Source organism: Camelus bactrianus, chromosome 6 (genome assembly GCF_048773025.1).
Source record: "Camelus bactrianus isolate YW-2024 breed Bactrian camel chromosome 6, ASM4877302v1, whole genome shotgun sequence".
NCBI classification, from domain to species: Eukaryota; Metazoa; Chordata; class Mammalia; order Artiodactyla; family Camelidae; genus Camelus; species Camelus bactrianus.
The window spans coordinates 44710275-44732738 of NC_133544.1; the positions used below are offsets into that span (position 1 = coordinate 44710275).

The 22464-nt window shown below is 32.8% G+C and overlaps 1 long non-coding RNA gene across 13 annotated transcripts in view; it reads right to left on the reverse strand.

Moving 5' to 3' along the window:
* Positions 1 to 22464, reverse strand: part of LOC105078446 (uncharacterized) — a 618316-nt gene that overhangs the window by 291937 nt on the left and 303915 nt on the right. For 8 of the 13 annotated variants that reach the window (XR_012507535.1, XR_006718939.2, XR_006718935.2 and 5 more), the window contains one exon: positions 1447 to 1506. The exons of the other annotated variants lie outside the window; for them this stretch is intronic. This is a non-coding gene — a long non-coding RNA (uncharacterized LOC105078446). The remainder of the gene's footprint in view (positions 1 to 1446; positions 1507 to 22464) is intronic. 13 annotated transcript variants of the gene reach the window in all.

Here is a 22464-nt window from a genome sequence, read left to right on the forward strand (position 1 = left end):
GATATTTGGGGTGAGATAACTCTTTGCTAGGGGTGGAAGGGCCATCGTGTACATTGTAGAATGCTTACAGCACCCTTTGTCTCTCTCTACCCACAAAATGCCAGTAGAGCCACTCCATGCCAGCTTCATGGTGACATTCAAAAATGTCCCCAGATTTTGCCAAGGGCTACTAGCTGGGAGTGCAAAATTGCTCCCAAATGAGAAACACTGCTCCAGAAAAAAGACACAATCCTTAAATCTCACTCACCAAAACATTTAAATATACCAGAAGCCCTCTGAATTTTTTAAGGGGTTTTAGCATTTTGGAAACAAAAGTTAGTAAAGACTTACAGAGTGTTTTCTGTTTTCCATCTAACTCATATCCCTTACCCTGAGATAATGACTCCAAATCTGCTTAATTGAATGAAATGAAGGAGTGGGGGAGAAAAAAAGAGGTAATTTCAAGAACTGAACATCAACTAATATTTCAAAAATATTGCTCTGTCACATGTATCTGTTATCCTTTCAAGTCCAGTCTTCTGTATTAATGAGAAAATAAATGGTCTTTAAAATATTCTTAGAAGGAAGTAGGAAATGAAAATGATTTGCCTTACTGATACGCTTCTCCGCATAGCGCACACAGCAGATTACCTCCGGATACTACTGTGCATTAGTGCGTGCCTTTTATCGGGGGTTGCAAAGTCCATCTCTTCTCTCTGCACTTCTTTCTTCCATCAGTGACTCTTCCTTCTTAAGGCTCACCTTTCACTGGGACTCCTCTCTCATTCTACCTGATCCTATTCCTCTAGCTGTGAATTCAGCTGACCACCTGATTGCAGAACAGTCTTTCCCTCAAATCTGACATCATTAATGTATGTGGGCACTTGTATATACGTAACTGCATGTTAACTCCTCCTTTCCATTGACCGGAGGGGTTATTTTATCCTACCTTCTCTTTTCTAACCTGTGAGGTTTTCCCTTAACTTAATTACTCCTCTGTTTCTACTATCATCTTCCTCTTATTATTTTTACAATTTTAAGTATAATTTTTGTTCCTTGTTTTCATTTTTTTACTTACTTTTGTTTCTGTGAAAATCATCTTGAGGTTATCCAGATCTAATTCTTTAGAATTCTCATTAATTTTAACTTATAGTACCTTGTTCCAACTCAAACCAACTTGTTTTTACAAATTTGTTCTTAAGAATCTATAGGGTAATTTTTCTCAGGAAAATCATGTTAAGAGTCATTCTTGACTCTCTTCTCTCATGACCTCCATTCTGTCTGTTAGAAAATGCTGATGGCTCTCCCTTCAACATGTATCTATCCATCAGCCAATGACTCTGGTTTATTCTCTAATACTTCACAAGTGCTGTACTAGTGTTTGGAAATAGTAGTTTCTCAATAATATTTGTTGAATAGATGAAAACAAAGATGTTATTATCTATGTACATGACTTAGTTCACATACCTCATAAGCAAGTGTACGTAAAGTCAACAGCCACGCCAATTATGCAAGAATTTATTTTGACTGTAAGACATAAAAATATTATAGTCAGTAACTACCATTTTATTGTTGGGTAAAAAAATACAGGCAATGTCATCAGATAATTGGTAATTATGGTTATGAATTCAACTATTTCCTTATCTCTTAATTAAAAAAATGTTAATTGTACACTGGTAAATGCATCAAATTAGGAAAATGCTGTTATAAAAACACAATTTACCACATTTTTCTCCAGGATTTTTTTAATTAGGTTAAAGAGAAGTGACTATTGTCCTTTCCAATTTTTTTTTTTTGCTTTGAATAAAAATGTGGGCAATTAAGTTCTTCTTAACATTCTTCTTATGACACCATTTTCTCAGAATCACTGAACTTTTTTTTCTATTATTTGTAACTTATTAATTAAAAATCTAAACTGATTGGAGAATTTTCTGTAAAACTACACTGGTTTCTTTAAGCATTGTTTTTGTTTGTTTTACCTTCCCTTCAGAAAGCATGTATTTGTTAAACAGATTAACAACGCAGTACAATATGTTATTGGCAAGTCAAAATTACATATTTGTAGACTTCCAGATTCTCTGGTTCTATTTTCCCTTTCAGATATTTCTACTAGAAAGCTTTTATTCAAGAAAGCTTTTACATATATTTCTACATGAAATATTTCATGAATGAAAGGCACACTGCATCTTTGAATAAAGCAAGACACTTTTCTACATTGAGGTGTATCTCCTTCTGCATAGTTTTGTCCTTTTCGGCATCACGGTCACTTACTCCTAGGGACCAGTTCCGTCAGTTGCATTTGGCCTAATAGCTGTTTTGATCAAAGTTGGTCCAATTTATCAGATCCCCTTCACTTTCGCCTTGTGTATAGAGGATACGTGTCAACAAGAGAAATCAAATATCAGCCAGGTAAGTCTGCTGTGGCTGCATGAGTGACTAGGCAGATGTTTAAGTGGGTAAAGTACTCATTTAATTCTCCTGCATTTGCACCAATATTGAGAACTGCATATGGAATTTATCATCTATTTACATCATCAAGCCAGATGGCTTATCATATATTCCTCAATTGATGCCATGTGTCTCACTCTTTTCTTTTATTCTATTTATTTGGAGAGCTAGACATCTGTTAGATTTCTTTCCATATTTTTCACTCTCAGTAAGAAACAATTTGATATAAATTTGTATCGTTTCCTGTCCTGTTTAAGTTCTGAAGGTATTCTTGGTAGCCATAGCTTTATCTAGGCCCTCAAGTGGATATCAGGCTAAGTTACAAATACAATTAAGTCTGCACTAGTATAACTTTTAATGGATATTTCTTTCATATAAATATATGTTAATATATTAATCATAAAAGATAAGAGAATAAAATGGTCAAATACCCTTTAGAAATAAAAATGTGCTAGTATTAATTATAGTCCTTAGTGGTAAAGTGAATTTAATCAAACAAGTCGCTGGAGAGGGAAAATATATGACTGGAGTAATTTTCCCATCATTTTGTAATTAGAAATCATTTAAATAAGCTAGTATATAAAATGTAATCAAAATAGTTTAATAAGTGCTTTGATAGTACTGTCAAAGTGACTTCAAAGAGAACTGATTATCTAACTTGCTTTCTCAAATATTTAAAATAAGGTTTTGTTCTATACCCTCCAAATTCCAGTTAATATTAAATTGCTTCATTGACAATGTTAAATAAAGTTCAGCTTATGTATGGTGATTACAACACAGATATAATTCCTAATGAAGAAATATAAAAACTTGGTTTAAAAAAAAAAGAAAATGAGTTTCAATATGGGTATATTATAGCATAGGGTTGGTTCCAACCAACTGGAGCATAATTTTGTTTTTTTTCCTTTAAAATGGGAATAGCTTTCTTAAGAAAGATACTTAAGGAGTAGAAATCCTGAGGCTGAGAATGTTAACAGTATAATAGCCAATCATAGAATGGATCAGAAATAAAAGCAATTATTTGATAGCGGTTCTTCATTAAGATGATAGCAGTGCACCTTGTGGTCATACCTAGTTAACACATGGCTGAATGATACTGTGCTTTGATTGTAAACCTCTAGTTACTGAAACACACATAGGTCCTTATGAAGTCTTATGCATTTAATCATTATTTCATGCAGTTATAACATTTTTAGAGTTTTATTTTGTTGAAGTGTGAAAGAAAAGCCAGGCTGGTTTCTTTCTAACAAGGTAACTCACAAGTCTAGGAATGTGAAAGAGAGGCTGGGCTGGGCTAACAAGTCTAAGTATCGGAATACTGATCTGAGTTCTGCTGGACTAACTTGAAAATCTAAGTTAATTAGTGTTGGTTTGCTGTTCATGTTTTTTTGCTAGCCAGCTGGGTTTTCAAAGATATATATCTGGCTTTGGAATGTTGGTTTGCTGCCTCCCTGCCTCCACTTTTGTGATAATGATGCTGCTAAAGCTGTCCCATGCCTATTGGCCGAATACCCCAAGCTTGTACTTTACCCTATAAAACCTCATGCGCACGTCTTGGAGGTGCTCAGAGCTTCGGAGCAGAAGCCCCTCTGAGCCCGCCGGTGTAATACATCTGAGTACTCCAGCCCTCCGAGTGGTGCTTGTTTCTTGGCCAGCCTGTTGTTTCCGTAACAAAAGTGCTTTTCACTTCTGAATTTTAGTTTTCTAAAGGACATTTTTTTAAAAGATTTTAGTTATTACATTTCTCTAGACATTACAGTCTGGTTCCCTCTGACAGGAAACACAATGGACAGGAGATGATTCCTCAAAATAGCAAGGATGAGTGAAGAGAATTTAATTTCAATAAATATGCAAATGATTAAAATCTACAGCAATTTAAAGGGAGATTAAAAGGAAATGGTTGAAATGATTCAGAGAAAAACAGGAGTGGTATAAAAAAAAAGTTTTGTTATCATTTTTGCTCATTTTTTAATGTTACTGAATTGACAGTTTTTACATTAGTTTGACATATGCTACAACTAGAACATGCTTGTAAAGCCAAATCTGCTGCCCTGCTCTAGTCACCTCATATACTTTTGGAGATTATTTGAAATAGAGATTGGGTTATCTGTATGTTTGAAAACAGAAATTAGCATTCTATATAATATGAGAAAATGGAAAAATATTCCTTTAAAAAACATCAATAAGAAAGCTTTTAAATGTTCAAAAAATATAAAGATCAAAAGATATACTGCATAATCAGTTTTCTTTTTCTTCATGCTTTAGCTTTCAAAGACTTTTATACATAAAGCAATGCTATCCCTGGAACAGGAAAGAATTTATTTTCCATGAAAGTTTTACTTAAAATTAAATTATCCCTAGACATTGAATAGTTTTTCTTATTAACTGTATTAAATTATTTGGATTTTGACCCCTGTTTTTACAATCTGATTGTAATTGTAATCTATCAATTTATAATTGATAGATTCTGGAACAGAGTGATGAAAGGGAAAGTTATACAATTATGTATTATTTCTGAGTCACAGATCCATGACAAGCACCACAAACACACACTTTCCTGAAGTGGTGGTTTGTGGGATAGAGAGAGGTGGAAGACTCCGTTGTAAGCTTTAAGACTGGCTAGGACTGTGTTTCTGGGGGGTGGGGGGTGCACGCTCGCACACACAAACATGCTTGTTAATGGAATCTGGATGCCAATCTGGTCTAGATGTTTTCATACATAAAGACAAGGATTCAACAGTTTACTACAGGACATAAAACTATATACTTTCAGGCAGGAAGAGCAGTAAAAGTAAAATTATGTGAACATTATGGAAAGAGGACTTTATTTCTTTAATTGCTGTTCAGTAAGTGAACCACTGAAATGTTATATTGTCATAGAAACATATAAGACAGTATTGAAATATTGACTTTTCATACTAGGAGCCAGTAAATACTGCTATGGTTTCCTGAATAGAAAAGAAGAGCTGCCAAATTAACCACAAAGTCCACAGAAAATATTCTGTAAACTTGAGCCTGTGTTGTGAAACTATTAAGAAGGGCTAAGAGCCTGGCTCTAGAACAAGAAAATCCAGCTTATAACTAGCTCTCTGAAAACTGAGAGCTGCATGATTTTCAGGAGATGACTCAGTTCATATGAATTTGCTTTGAAGATATTAGCCTTATTATGTTAGATTTACAATAAAACTTCCTTCAATAATTTTACCATCAGGGAAGTAAGTTTCCTTTTGATAATTAACACAAAATATACCTATCTTCTACTTACAGTAATTTGCATATACAAATTCCCACCTAGAATAATGCCAGAGTTATTTATTGCGGAACCAATTCATCCACCAATGAAAACTTGGAAAGCAGAACAAACTTTAAACCAACAAACAACATTTGTTTCAAATAACTAGTGAGCTACCAAGCCATCCAGATACAAGAAGGCTCAAATCCCAATGAAAACTAAATGCCTCTAGGTGAGTCTGAAATTTGGTCAATGATTTTTCATGTTTAGGTGTTTGCTGATTTGTTCCTGGTATTGTGTCCAGAAAGTTAGAGTTAAATAAATAAGAGACCATAGGTAACTATAGATTTTAGTAATGCTACAAAACTGGGTGACAAAATTTGTATTTCAGAGATTGACAAAGAGAGACCATTATATCATGCAAATTTCTGACACGGATCTTAGAAACACAATTACCAAAGAAGTTAGTGTAAAAGTAGAGATTCGCCAGCTTTCACAAAGAAGCTCAGTTTCAAACTACCTAAAATCGTGTATTATATTAAATGTATACGCATTATTTTAATTTTGTACCGTGGAGAAAAAGAAAATTGTCTCTGTTAAAAGATAACATCAGATAGATCTCCAAATCAGACCTGTAAGTTTTTATACACAAAGTCAGGAATTAAATAGAAACATATGAGAAATGTCATTAAAAGTAGGACTAAATGATCAAAATCTAAGTAAAACAAACAAACAAACAAAAACAGTAAAACAGATACCTAAGTGCTCTAGAAACTGGAATAATCAGAGGAAGACTAAGGATCTTGATAATCATTCAATATAATGACAAGTAATTTTGTAAACTGGGCAGAGAGCATTAGCCACAAATGAAAAGACTGAAAAATCAAACTAAAGAATAGAATTTCTGTTCCTCAGAATACACTTTGAGACTGAAAATTTTATGCACAGAACGAGAAACATTACTTACAATACAAATAACTGACAAATAACTTGTATTCAAAATAAACAATTCCTACAAATTTATAAGCAAATAAAAATAATCCTATCGAAAACTGGAGAAAGATTTAAAAAGTGGATTCTTCATAAAAAAGAATATTTTAAATTTCCTATAAACAAATCAAAAGGTCTATGTCATCATTTGTAAGGGAAATGCAAATTAAACCATAAAGTGTTACTAGACAGACTAAGATTTTAAAAGGTTGACAAGTATTTGGAGAAACCAGAGCTATTATATATTACTAGTGAAAGTCAACTGATACCTTAAATATTGGAAAACGGGTGATAGTTACTAAAGCTGATAATACATTTACCCTATGACTAACAATTTCAATCCTAGGTGTATATCTAATAGAAATATGTTTGTATGAGAACAAAAAATGGTGAAAAAATGCTTATAGTAAAATTATTAATAATACCTAACAAATGAAAATAACCGACTGTCCCTCAACAACGAAAAAGAACAAGTACATTTTGATGTATTTATACTGTGACGTACAAAACTGCATTAACATGAACCAACTACTGCTATACACATAAATGACTCTCACAAAAATAATTTTGAGCAAAAATAGTTAGACTGCAAATAACAAAACTAATTTATTGAAGTAGAAATCAGCAATTGTTCCTTCTGGAATTATACTGAAGCAGTACAGAGTAGGAGCATGAAGAGAGGGCTTATGGGGAAATGAAAATCTTAAGTTTCTTGACCTAGAAGTGGTTACATCAGTGTCTCCACTTTGTGAAAACTTATGGGCTGTGTATCTATGATTTGTTTATCTTTGTATATGCATGTTGTACTTTAACACATAAGATTTATTTTAGAAAACAAGCATTCAACTAATGGAAAGGCAAGGAGTCACACAAGATCACCTTAGACATAATGATGCCAGGGAACTATAGCACTGGATTGTAGAGAGCCATGAATAGCAGAACAGCAAGAAAGAACCCTATGTTAACGCTCATCTATGCTAACAGGGATGGCCTTGGAAAAGCCTTCAGGATTTAATTTACATTAGTGGACTCTGGTATGCACAGTACTTAACCCCGCTGTAGAGATGAAGACATAAGGTTAACTCTGTCTTATTATACCTTATTTCTCTTTTATGAATTAATGTTTACCAACAAATCTGACTATGATTTTACTTTCATCACAAATCTCAGATATTCAGTAGTCAAGTAGATTGTCTACGTGTACCTGTTCTGCCTGAAAGTTTCCCATCCATCAAACAAATGTTTCCCCTGAAAGCCTAACTTCTCGTTCTAAATTAATATGGATATTTTGGTTTTATAAATTAATCTCAGAAATGGACACTAATTTGAGGATACCGTCTGGAACTTATTTTACTTCCATGACAATGTTCTCAGTTTTCTGAGTCCCAAGACCAAAGTAAGACTTTGTTCTCTACTCTTCTCTATTCATCAAGGTCATGGGAGGAGGCTCAGGAGGCTTCTAGGTGCATAGACATCAAGCTGTCTCCAGTTAATCATACAACCAAAACTCTTTGTGACAAGAGAGTTTTCTGGAGTTGCTGCCCACAAAATTAGTGTGAGAAAAAAAAGAATAAAATGTTAAAATATAAGCTCTCTCCCACCACTCCAACTTCTAATCTCCTACATTCACCCTTACCACTTGGCTCCAGCCACACGTCTCCTTTTGTTTCCTTAAATCTACCACTCCTGCCTCACAACTTTAGAATTCCTGTTATCGTAGTTTGAAATACTTTCCTACAGATACTTACACCTGGTTCTCTCCCTCTCACCTTCTTCAAGTCTTTGTTCAAATGTCGTATTTTCATGAGGAGACATGCACACACTATTTGAATTGTAATCCATCCCTCCTGGTACTCTACCTGACTGCACTTGTAGGTTTTTTATTTCCTGTAACAACTATCACCTTTGCCCTATAATATGGTTTATTTATTATATATTTATTTATTTTTTTGTTTGTCTTACCTGACTAGAGTGTAAGCTTTCAAGGTAAGGGGTTTTTATTTCTTCTGTTTGGTGATGTATCTCTAGGGCCTAGAAGAATGTCTGGCAGACACTTTAGTAGATATTACATAAGTATTTTGTGAGTAGTGAGAATACTATGAATGTTATAAAGCATTACAGAAATACAGCCTAACATAATAATAATGCTACAAATAATAATACTATTGAAATATATGGTTCCAACCTTTGCATGAATTCCTTAAGTGTTTTCAAGCTACTTAAGAGAAACAAAAAACAAAAACCACCAGAAGACAGAAATTGATTGATGTCACTTATATGTGGAATCTAAAATAGACTCATAGAACAGAGTAGAACAGTGGTTGCCAGGGACCAAAAAGAGGGGGGAAATGCACAGGTGATGGTCAAAGTGTGTAAAGTTTCAATTATGCAAGACAAATAAGTTATGAAGATCTATATATGGCATACTACCTGCAGCTAACAACACTCTATCTATACTTAAAAGCTGCTACAAGGGCAGATATTTTGTTAAATGCTCTTACCACAAAAATTATAATTATAATCATAAGGAAGTAAAAGAAAATTTTGAGAGGCTGTTTTTGGCTTTGATGGTGGTGATGCTTTCATAGGTATATGCTTATCCTTTAACTCATCAAGTTGTATACATTGAATATGCACAGCTTTTTACATGTCAATTACACCTCAATAAAGTAGTAAAAAAAAAAAAGCCTCAAATAATTACTCAGATGGTAACATTTATTTTTTGATAGACATTATTTAGAGTGTTACATAGGTTCAAAATAAAATTGAGCAGAAGGTAGAGTTTTCCCATATGTACCTTGTCCCTAAATAAGCACAGCCTCTCCCACTATCAACTTCTCTCAACAGGGTGGTATGTTTGTTACAATCGATGAACCCACGCTGACTCATCATTATTAGCCAGCGCATAGTTTACATCAGTGTTCATTCTTGGTGCTGTATGTTACATGGCTTTTGACAAATGTATAATGATATGAATCCACCATTATAGTATCAAACAGAATAGTTTTACTGTCCTAAAAATCCTCTCAGCTCCACCTACTGATTCCCCAATTCCTGGCAACCAATGATTTTATTGTATTTCCATAGTTTTACCTATTCCAGAATATCATACTTATGTAATCTGACCGTATGTAGCCTTTTCAGATTGGCTTCTTTTAGCTAGAAGTATGCATTTAAGTTTTCTTTATATCCTTTCATGGTGTGATGGTTCATTTTTTCAGTGTCAAACAATATTCCATTGTCTGGATGTACCACAGTTTATTCAGCCATTCTCCTACTGAAGGACATCTTGATTCCTTTCAAGTTTTTGGCAATTATGAATAAACTGGCCATAAATATCCATGTGTAGGTTTTTGAGTCAACATAAAACCATTTGGGTAAAATTTTATTTGGGTAAATACCAAGAAAGATGGTTGCTGGATTGTATGGTACATGTATGTTTATTTTTGTAAAAACCTACCAAGCTGTCTTCAAAAGTGACTATTCTATTTTGCAGTCCTGCCAGCAATGAATGAGAATTCTTGTTGCTCCACATCCATACCAGTTCTTGGTGTTGTTAGTGTTTGGATTTTAGCCAATATAATAAGGGCTTGTTGCAATTTGCAATTCCCAAATGACGTAAGACATTGATCATCTTTTCATATGCTTATTTGGTATGTGTATCTTCTCTAGTGAGGTGCCTGTTTAGATTTTGCCCATTTTCTAATTAAGTAATTTATTTTCTTATTGTTGAATTTTAATAGTTATTTGCATATTTTAGATAACAGTTCTTTACCAGGTATGTCTTTTGGAAATATTTACTCCCAGGCTTCTCATTCTCTTAACAGTGTCTGTCACATAGAAAAACTTTTTTAAAAAAATTTAATGAAGTACAACTTATCAATTTTTTCTGTCAGAGATCATGCTGTTAGTATTGTATCTAAAAAGCCATTGCCATGTCCAAGGTCATTTAGATTTTCTCTTAAGTTATCACCTAGGAGTTTTACAGTTTTCTATTTTACATTTAGGTTTCTGATCCATACTGAGTTAACGTCCATTAAGATTGTAAGGTCTGTGTCTAGAGATATAGATAGATAGATAGATAGATAGATAGATAGATAGATAGATAGATAGATAGATAGAGATATATTTTAAATGTGGATGTCTAGTTGTTCCAGTACCATTTGTTGAAAAGACTACTTTTCCCATTGTATTGTCTTTGTTCCTTTGTCAAAGATCAGTGGACTATATTTGTGTTAGTCTATTTCTGGGCTCACTATTCTGTTCCATTGATCTATTTGGCTATTCTGATGCCAGTTCTACAGTTCTTGATTACTGCTTCAAGCAGTAATACAGGTAGTCTTGAAGTTGGATAGTGTCAGTCCTCCAACTTTTTTCTTCTTCAATTTTATGTTGGATATTCTGGGTCTTTTGACACTCCACATAAATTTAGTTTACCATATGCATGAAATAAATTTTAGGATTTTGACTGAGTTTGCACTGAATCTATACATCAATTTAAGAAGAACTGATATCTCAATAATACTGAGTCTTCCTCCAATCCATGGACATGGAAAAATCTCTCCATTTATTTAGTTCTTTAATTTAGCTCATCAGAGTTCTGTAATTTTCCTCATTTAGATCTTACACAAACCTTTTAGATTTATACATATGCATTTAATTTTTGAGAGTGCTATTGTAAATAATATTGTGTTTTTAATTTCAAATTACACTTTTTCATTGGTGATATATAGGAGAGCAACTGTTTTTGTATATTAATCAAATATCTTGAAACCTTGCTATAATTACTTGCTAATTCTAGTTTATCAATGATTTCAAACTTTCTACAATTATGTCATCTGCAAAAAAAGACAGTTTTATTTCTTTGTATATATCAATAATTTCCTTTTTCCTACTGCATTACCCAGCACTTCCACTATGATATTGAAAAGATGTGGTGAGATGACACATCCTTGCCTTTTTTCTTAATCTTAGCACAAAACTTCTAGTTTCTCACCATTAGATGAGATGTTAGCTATAGGGTTTTTGTAGATGTTCTTTATCACTTTGAGGAAGTTACTCTATACTTCTAGCTTGCTGAGTGATTTTATCATGAATTGGTGTTGAATTTTATCAAATGTTTTCTTGTTTTTGCATCTATTGACATTATCATGTGATTTTTCTTCTTTAGCCTGTTGATGTGATAGATTACATATGTTGATTTTCTAATGTTGAACCTACCTTTCATACCTGGCATAAATTTCTCTTGGCAGTGACTATAACTCTTTTAACACATTGTTATATTCCATTTGCTAATGTTTTGTTGAATTAGTTTTGCATCTATCTTCATGAGTGATACTGGTCTATAGTTTTCTTGTAATTTCTTGTCTCACATTGGTATATTAAGTTAGTGCTGACTCCATAAAATGATTTAGGAAGTACTCTCTTCTGCATGTATCTTCTGGTAAAGACCGTAGAGAATTGGTACACATTCTTCCTTTAGTGTTTCGTATAATCCACAGTGATCCTATCTGAGCATAGTATTTTCTGTTTTGAATGACTATTAATATTGATTCAATTTCTTTAATAGATATAGTCCTATTCAGATTGTCTGGTTCTTCTTGTGTAGGCTTTGGAAAATTGTGTCTGTGACCCTGGGCTATGAACTTTACAACCACTTTTTAGCTTTCTGTTTCCCCTTAGGTAGTACAGGATGGTTAATGGGACTGGAGTTGGGTTTTTCCATTCCCACACCATTACGCTCTGATAAAACCCTAACAAGGTTAGGTTTTGACAAAATAATTTCTGTTGAAGGTGGGACTTGTTAAGAGGAACAGATGCTCTGGAACATTACAAAATGGTTCCTTTTGTCCTCCCCTCATTGGAAGCACAAGGAGATTTTCTCTGATTTTCACTCAGAACTTGGTAGGACACCTAGAGATAAAAACTCAAAAGTATGGGGCTTGCCCCTATGACTGGACTCCCTTGGAGTTTTTAACTCTTAGATTTGTCCACATTGAGCCTAAGAATTAATCAGTTACAATTTAGGTTTTCCTACCCCGTGGATGTTTTTGCCTATGGGTTTCTGCTCCAGTGAGTTATGACTTTATTTACCCACCTGTCTGTCTCTCCATTTTGGGGGTAGAATTTTGCCTTGTGAACTCACTTCTCTGATGGATCTAAAAGGGGCTGTTGATTTTTTAAGCTTGTTAAGATCTTTACTTGTTGTTAGGATGGAGTGATGATGTCCAAGCTTCTTATATGCCAGACTGGAAAGTAAAAGTTCATTTGTTTTTAATAAAATTGAAGCCCAATGTTATCGAAAGAAAGCCATTGATAAATAAGTTGCCCTCTTTTCCCCTCCGTGTTCATTTTCATCTTTGTTTATAGCAACAGTGAATTGCCTGCCATTTACAACTAAATAGGCTATCAAGATCTGGTAATCATTCTACACAAGCATAATGAAATGGAATGCTGGAAGGGGAAGAAATTTAAATCCATGATTTTCCCTTTTCCTTTTGGGATGTTAAATAAAAAAATATCTATGAGCACTGCTGGCTATTTAGGGGCAGAGATATGGACAGGTACCCTAGGTGTAAGTCAAGAAAGACTTTCAAAGGATCCCTAAGAGTTGTAGAGAGTAGAGGTAACATGTCCTTGGATGTGTTACTAGATATGATTGTTGTATGTTCCAATTTGCAATTGCTTACTATAATAAAGTGATGAGAGTTATTAACTCTTAGGTAAATACTCATCACTAAATAACATACAGTCCACTCTGGGCCTTCAGTATTCAACAAAAATTTCAGAATCTCTGACTCCTACCAACTTTTCTATTTTATTAAGTTTCATTTTTATTCCAGCACATAAGAAGCTTGGACATCATCACTCCATCCTAACCATGACTTCAGTATACTCAGGAAAGAACTTCCTATCATTGGAATAAAATGAGTCATTTCTGTAAAATTTGGTTGTGATATGGAACCACAGAGGAGAGAAAAACTCATTTAAATGGTCCAATGGATCTTTATAATGTAAAATAATTATGGCAACTTAACTCTTTAGTAATATGGGCAAAAAATTATGGAACACATATTCATTTAAACAAGTTTTAAAACATTAAAGCAATAACTAAGTTTTATTAATCTTTTTTCAGTAACCAGGGTAGCTTATAATACCTTATTTTTGCTTCTGTTTGCTTTCTTTATTCAACACATACAATGATTTAGTTTGATTTTATTTTCTTTGTTAAAACTCTCCTACTAGTGTCTTCCAAGGGTCAGCTGATAGAGATGTATGCCACAACCTGCTCACTCCAGCATTTCTCTAAATAGAAGGTGAAGTTTGTGTACTCTGTTTTTCTCTCCTGAGTAAGTGATTTATTTCTTCAAGGGCAAGGGTACATTTACTGAAGTGCTGACTTTAATTAAATATTAATATTGACTTATTCCAAGAAAGGAAGGGTGCCCCAGTTTCATAGGCATAAGAACTATTTCCAGACTCTATACAATTTCAAATTGTGAAAATAGTTTTTTAAAATAGAAAATATCAGGATTTTATATACAATAGTATGTGTTACAGTGTGAAGTCCTGGAATGTTAACACAACTTTTAAATTTAAACAATATATGTTCAGAGTATATATATATATATATTTCATCATTAAATTTAATTTTCAATGAAGGATTTTAAAATAATATTTTAAATATGGTAGCCTATAAATCATCTTTCAGTATAATTACTGTATATTCATATAAAGAGTTAAACTATGACTCGTATTTTTATAGTTATAAATTATACATATGTATATATATCTGACATGCATGAATATATTTATGTGTATATGATCCCATCAATGTACTTGTATTCCCTTGGTTTTATAACTTTTTTATAAAAAGTTACTTTATCATAGTAATATTTTCCCTCAGAATCCAGTGAAATTGCATAATAATTCTCTGTCATGATGGACTTTGCACGCTGAAATAAAGGGTAGATTATTTTTTAAATGCTTTCATGATCTTTTGTTTTATTCTTATTATTGAGCTTTATTTTCAGATTATATTTCCTATTTGACAGTGCTACATTTATAGTGTATAAGAATATTAAGGTCATTATTTATATATTTGTAATTCTTCCCAATGGAAATTTATTTTCTGAATAATACGGAAATAATATTTCATTGTTATCTCTCAACACATTTGTAATTATATCAGAGTACTTGATATAATCTTTTTAGAAAAGGCAAAAGAAAAAGTTAATTCAAATGTCTAAAAATTACTCCAGGGTTAAAGAGATCCACAGAAAGCAAGATTTATACCAGAGAAAACATCAATGTTTCAATTACTAACATTGAAAATTACATTTCAAAATAGTAAGATGACTAGAACAAGAAAGATTATTTTACTTAATTTCTAAGAGTATTTTTAAAATATTTTTGCAATTAATTTTATTGAATAGATAGTCCTGACTTCAATCCACCTTGTGCCCGAAAGAAACCCAGTATGAAATATAGATAGAAATAATCTTAGAAATATTTTACTCAAGTAGTGTCTTAAAATTTTAAAAAGTTACTCATGTAAGTTGTCCTATACCCCAAATTCCTTATTGTGTAGATTTTTAAAGGTGTGTTTTATACTAATCTGTGTCTATAAATAGGAATTCAGAGAAAATAATATTAGGTAATTTTATCAGAGAAGCACCAATAATAAAAATTTAAGTGATTTACAATGCCTAAAATACAAGAGATCTCAAATTTCTTTATTAATAACATATCTCTCTGTTCAATAACATATCATCTATAATGTAATTAACAGTACAGTGAAAATATTTTTGGCTACATCCCATTCTAATTTCCCTACAACAAAAAATAAGGTGGACATTAATTCATCAATGTATGTATAATTTAATCACTAGTTTTAAGAATAGGGGCTATTTTGAGTGTTTTCAGTATGCTCAGATGGTAATGTTTTGAAAGCTGTCCATGAACTATGCACATAAAGGCTAGGATTCCCAGACAATCAATTTGTAATAATGTAACAAAATATCCTGAACTCAGTAGTGAAGTCACACAACAAATTGACTTATGGTGAATATGCACAATTAGTGGACTTAAACCATCTTTCAAAGGTATTATGTATTATTCCACCTTTAATAACCTTTACATAATCTTACTCTTTTTGCCCTAAAATAAACCACAAGAATTGGAAAATCAAGCCTATTTAATATGCTATCTAACATAAATGCAAATAAAATATCCAATTTTTCTCAGTTGTTGAAAGAAGCGTGAAGTACTTTTTGATTAAAGTTTCCTTTGTGTCACTATAAATAAGGACATTTTGTTATTTTTTTTTACATATATCATGGCTGATGTTTCTAATTTCTAGTGTGGAAAAAATTACAATTTCTTCAAATTTTAAAATATTAAAAATATACAGATGGATTTAAAATATATATATACTGATTTACACATGACTGTAAAGTTGAAAATCAGTTGCTTATTTTAGAACTTCATTCTAATCCATGTATCAACATATTTTACACAAATCAAAGAAAGAATTGAAACCATGTAGTTTCTTATTTGATATCACAGAGTGTAAGATGAGACTCTTTGAGGAATTCTTTCCTTAGTAATCTTTTTGTTAATATTAATAGGTAATTAACAAAGAGTTGGTAAATGTGAGCTTGAATGACTAATTAATTTAGAGTACCCCTACTAATATTCTTCTTCCCAGCCTTTTTTGTTAATTCCTTGTCCTTGACTTGACTTACAAACTCTGGAGATTTCAGGTTAAGCTTTAGATTCTCTTTATATCTCACTTTCTTCTTTCTCCACTCTCGGTCTCTCATATCCTTTATGGTCTCATCTATCTTCATGACTTTCCTTACTGTCTGTATCTCAGGCAAAATACTGCACAACTACAGTTTTATAATTGAAAAACATCTCAATGATTCTTTGGCTACTTCCTCTTCCTTATTCCACATATTTAATCTAATATGGCTATTAATTCTGTTTTCGAAATCTCTCTTACGTTTAGCCCTTTTTCTAGATTGCCACTGCTATAAATCTAATCCAAACTACCATTCACCTTTTTCTTGAACTGTAGCAATGGTTCCTAAATGACTTTTTATAGTGGTTAAAAAACACATAAAATTCAGCATCTTGACCATTTTAAAGTGTAGTTTAGTAGTGTTAAATATACTCACGTTGTTGTGAAACAGAGCTCCAGAGCTCTTTCATCTTGAAAATCTGAAACTCAGTACCTTTAAACCACAACTCCGCTTTCCCTCCTTCCCTGTAAGCCCGTAGTAGCTACCATTCTTTTGTTTCTTTGAATTTGACTATTTTAGATACCTCATATAAATGGAATCGTGCAGCCTATGTCTTTTGTGATTGGCCTTTTTCACTTAGCCTAATGTCCTCAAGGCTCATCCATGTTGAAGCCTGTAATAGGATTTCCTTCCTTTCTAAGACTGAATAATCTATATGTATACACTAGTTTATTCATCCATCCCTTGATGAACATTTGTGTTGTTTCTACATCTTAATTATGAATAGCACTGCTATGAACATGGGGTATACAAACACTTCTTGAAGACCTGCATTAGATTATTTTGTATATATATACAGCAGAAGGATTGCTGGATTATATTGTAGTTCTTTTTTTAAACATTTTTTAAATTGAAGAATAGTTAATTTACAAAGTTGTGTTAGTTTCAGGTGTAAAGTAATTAAAAAAATATATATATAATTTTTCAGATTCTTTCCCATTACAAGTTATTATAAGATGTTAAATACAGTTCCTTGTGCTATACAGTAGGTTCTTATTGATCTATTTTATATATGGTAGTGTGTATATGTTAACCCCAAACTCCTAATTTATCATTTGTCTTTCCCTGCTATCCTCTCTGGTAACCATAAATTTGTTTTCTGTTTCTGTGAGTCTATTTCTGTTTTGTAAGTAAATTCATCTGTATCACTTTTTTAGATTCCATATATAAGTGGTATCATATAATATCTGTCTTTCTGTCTTACCTTACTTAGTATGACAATCTCTAGGTTCTTCCAAGTTGTTGCAAATGGCATTATTTCATTCTTTTTTGTGGCCGAATAGTATTTCATTTAGGACAGCTGTGTTGAATAGAGTGTGGTTTCAAGGGGGATAAATGTTAACATGATCAAACTCATGGGCCAAAACAAGGACATAACTACTTATTCAACTACTTATTCTTCAAATTTTAAATACATGCTTTGAGTTACATATCATCCTCCACCATATTATGTTTTCCCTATGAGTTTCACCCTATTTGTATCACTTTACAACAGGTATTCCAACAACTTTTAGAAATGCATTAAAGCATGTAGATTGAAGTAATTTAGAATATTTTATTGGACTAAGAGAATCCTGCTAGTTTTAATTAGTTGTCTAACACTCCCAACTAGAATTGTACACAGCTACTTGCCAGAAACCATCTCTCCCTATGACCAAGGAGTATGGCTTACTTTTTCTCTCTCTACCTGCTGGAATTTAATCATAGTACACTGCTCTGATCTTAACAATAATCTGCCAAATATTCTGTGATTATTTAGATTAGGACTATGAAGACATTAACATTAAATGGCAGTTTTACTTTCTGACTGTGACTATTATTTTTATTTCCATTACTCTAAGAAAGGAGACACTTTTCCATAAATAGGTAGAAAGAAATTTTAATACTCTTTTTGAGGTGATGTTTTACATTATTGTACATGAAGAGATTTGTCTTGATTATTTCATAAAGATATCTTTTACTTTGTGAAAGCCATCATCTGACAGTTGTGAATGCCCTACTTTGCTGAACAAGCTGTAACTCAGGAAAAATACCAAGAGTATATGAGTGATTGACCTTTAAACAAGGCTTGCCTTCTATTGGAATTTTTAAGTCTTTGTGGCTGAACTCCTCTCAAAGGATTTTTTTTCTATTTTAAATTGTCACATAAGTAATAGTTTTTTAATTTTCTAATAATGTTGCATTCTGTTTATATAAAACATATATGACCCTGATGTTACACCTTGAGTGGCCTGACAGTTACCTCCATCACTTAGTCATCATGTAGGTAAGAGGGGCTATTTTCTTTCCAGTGGTACTTCTTGTTTTGGCTAATATTAGGTGTATATAAAAGCAAACTGACAAAATTGTATGCCTAATACTTCTTTTATTTTATTCCTAATACCTAAAAATTGTCTCTTTGGGAGGTGGCATCTTAGATATTATAATAGTTGGTGGCCCTCTAAAAGGCCCTCTAAAGGACTACCATATATAAACAGACACACAGTAGATCTATGGTATTAAAATTCCATGGAAGGAAAGGAGTGATCAAGAACAGTATGTCTACAAAGGTTCCTTAGGAGGTAGAAAGTTTAAAAAAAAAAAAAAAGAGTTGACAAACACTGATCCTTCCATTTATGCACTTCAATTATGGGCTCAGGCTAAGTCACTGTTACAACTCCTTTTAGCCCTCCTTCCATTGGTACCATAGAATCATCATGCAGGTCATAACACGGGTGTTTACAGTGATTATTTTCCGCCCAACGTTTGTTTGCATGTAGCCATCACTTACATCTTCCAATCTTTCAGGCCTATATTTCTAGATCATTATTTAAAGGAAAGGACTTGAATCCTAAAGAAAACTCCTCTCAGAATAAGTTTATACAGTGAAGAGAAATTTTTCTAGCTTGATAATAAACATTCTCCTTATGCTGAGAATTATTTGACTGTGTTAGTTCTGAGTTAGAAGGCATGATATAGAAGTAGAGCAAAAAGCTGAGCACAATTCAAGTTACTCCATATTTAGGAGCAGTTTCTTCCACTTTTAAATATTAGATACGAAGTATACCAAAAGAATGAGTGCTCTTTTTCATGTTTAAATCCAACATTTTGTACATGAAATAAACAAATTTGTTCGTTTAAATAACTTGAGCAAAGAAATTTATTTTTAAATTTCCCTTTGTTTTTCATGAAACAAGGTAAAAAGATAAAGAGCAAAGTAATTGTACGCAAGTGACCCAGGCTAATATTAGGCTTGTCATCAAAAGGTAATCAGTTTTCACAAAGGCTTACAAAATTATTACCAGCGTGATTCCCAAGAGCCTGAGAGAGTGGTTAAGCCTTTACTGGCCGCAAATCATAACCTGCAGATACTAAGTAGACGGCCCATGCTAAGCACCACTTCCTCAGTTCTGCAGAGAGCCCTAACTGCAGTCCTCAGACTACCTCACTACAGTTTATTGACCAAATGGCAACTTCCAACAGAAACCAACTCATCAATGGTTACAGGTAGCATTTTATAAATTTTAGACTAATAAATAAGAATACCTAAGGTGTACTCAATTAGGCAGATAATCAAATTTCTCATTATATTGTGATAATATTTTACACAAACATATACATACACACATACAGGTATAAAATGCCCAATATAAATATATAATGAGTCTGGTAAACAGAGTAACAGTCCCCTGAAGATGTGTATGTTCTAATCCCCTGAACCTCTGAATATGATATGTTACTTGGAAAGGGGGAATTTAAGTTGCAGATGAATTTGAGGCTGCTACTCAACTGATCATAAGATAAAGAGATTATCCTGGAATAGCTGATGGGTCCAGTGTAATCACAAGGGTTCATACATGGAGAAGGGGGAGACAGAAGAGTTAGAACTTGAGAGAGAGCATCACGAGAAAGACTCAACTGGCCATTGCTGGCTTTGAAGATGAAAAGGAACTACAAGCAAGGACCAAGGTCAGTCTCTAGAAACTGGAAAAGACAAGAAAGTGAATTCTCTCCTAGAGCCTCCAGAAGGAGTGCAGCCCTGCCAGTTTGATTTTAGCCCAGCGAGACCATTTCAGACTTCTGAGCTCCAGAAATACATACATATATACATAAATACATAAAACTATAAATATATATATGTATGTATATACATATATATATACACACACATTTTTTAAGCCACTAAGTTTGTGGTAATTTGTTATAGCCCAATAGGAAACGAATACAATACAGTAAAATATTCAAAGACTAGAAATGTATTAAGGGCAAATAAATTTCAAAATGTCAAAAATTATGCTTATTCCTTCAAAAACATTATTTATGTAGAGACATAGTACCACAATATAGTTCAGAAGGCTGCTAGAAGAAACCTGCTTCGTTTTAAATCCTAGCTCTACTACATTCTCCATGGGTAACCTGAGCAAACTGCTTAGTATCTGTGGCTCCATTTTCTTATCTTTATGGTGGATGAAGTAATAATTGCACCTCAAAAATTAGACTAAATAAATACATCTGCTACTGTAATCAGTAGGACTGGGCATAGAGTAAGTCCTATGTGGATCCTGCCTATTATTTTTTACTGGATTTATTCTTTGTGCCATTATTCTTCTAAGGTACAGCACTGTAGCAGCCAGTTTATAGCTTTTGTATTATATATTATATAATCGTAAGTCTTTTGGTTTCAATATTATACCTCAAAGAACTGATATAAAGTGTTAGCCTTTCTTTTCATGGAGCTATAGAGGGAGATTTTTCTAAGGGATATTTTGTAACAGTCTTATTATCATAGGTGAAGCATGAACTATCCCAGGCATCCTTCTTCTCTGACTGGCCATGTACATGGTCAGACTCTCTGACGTGAGTATCTTCAAGATAAATTTTGTATATCAAAAATAAATATGGGAAACCTGGTGATTTTTAAATCACTTGGTGGTGTGCATTTTAAAGGTAAATTAGCTTATCTGAAGGATATTGTTCCTTCTTCACAAATATACAATGATTTTATATATTTCTATATGTATTCATGTACTGAACAATTAAAATTTACCAATTATTTGCTTACTTTGTGGTATGTTTTTATTAAATAGAGCTATTGGAAAAATTAACCTGTTTCTTTTTTTCATGCCTTTGTGTAAAGAGGACAATGTACACATCAGATAAACTTCTCTTTCATTTGTCCTCTCCTTATAGGGAAGTGTTGACGTTAGCCATTTTTTAACAGTGAAACATCCGATCTCCTTAATATATTTATGCCTCCACAAATTCACTTATATCAGATAACCTCAAGGAAAGGAAAACATATTGTACATTGCTTAAAGCTACAAAAAACCACTGAGATGTAAAAAGTTATCTAATGACTGTTTTTATTTTTAAAACGAAATTACTGTTTCATGGGAAAAAAAGGAAATCCAAGCACTGCAAAATCTTAGTGGTTTTTTTTCCCACTTCTGTAAAGTGAAATTAGATTAAACATTCCTAGCTTCATCTAGTGTTTTTGAAGCTTGTTTTCATTGTACATGATGGAAGGATGTTTTGTAGTTATAACCACATCAAACCACATCAAAAAGGTGATATTTTGATAAACTCAGCAACTAATGGAGCCAAAGGATTTTGGAAGTCATCAAATCCATACACACTCAGCTAAAATTCAACAATATATAGAATAAACTATTAAAATTCATATCGCTTTTCATGTTCAGGATATTAGAAATCTTATATATTTGTGTTGTGACATAAGCGCTGTTAGTTTTGTCTATTTATAGCTGAAGTGAAAAATACTAGATTGATTTGCTTTGTTTGTTTTTCATAATAAAATTTCCTGGGATTGGAGACAATTTTAAAGCTCGCCTTTCTCTGTTTCTTTTTTTTTTTTTTTTAACACCTTTATTGTGGTATGGTTCCTGTACAGTAAACTACACAGATTCCAAAGTACAATTTGATAAATTGTACCACAATCAAGACAGCTAACGTTTCCATCACTCCCCAAGAGGTGCAATTTTCAAATTCCCAATTTATCCTTTCCCATCCCTT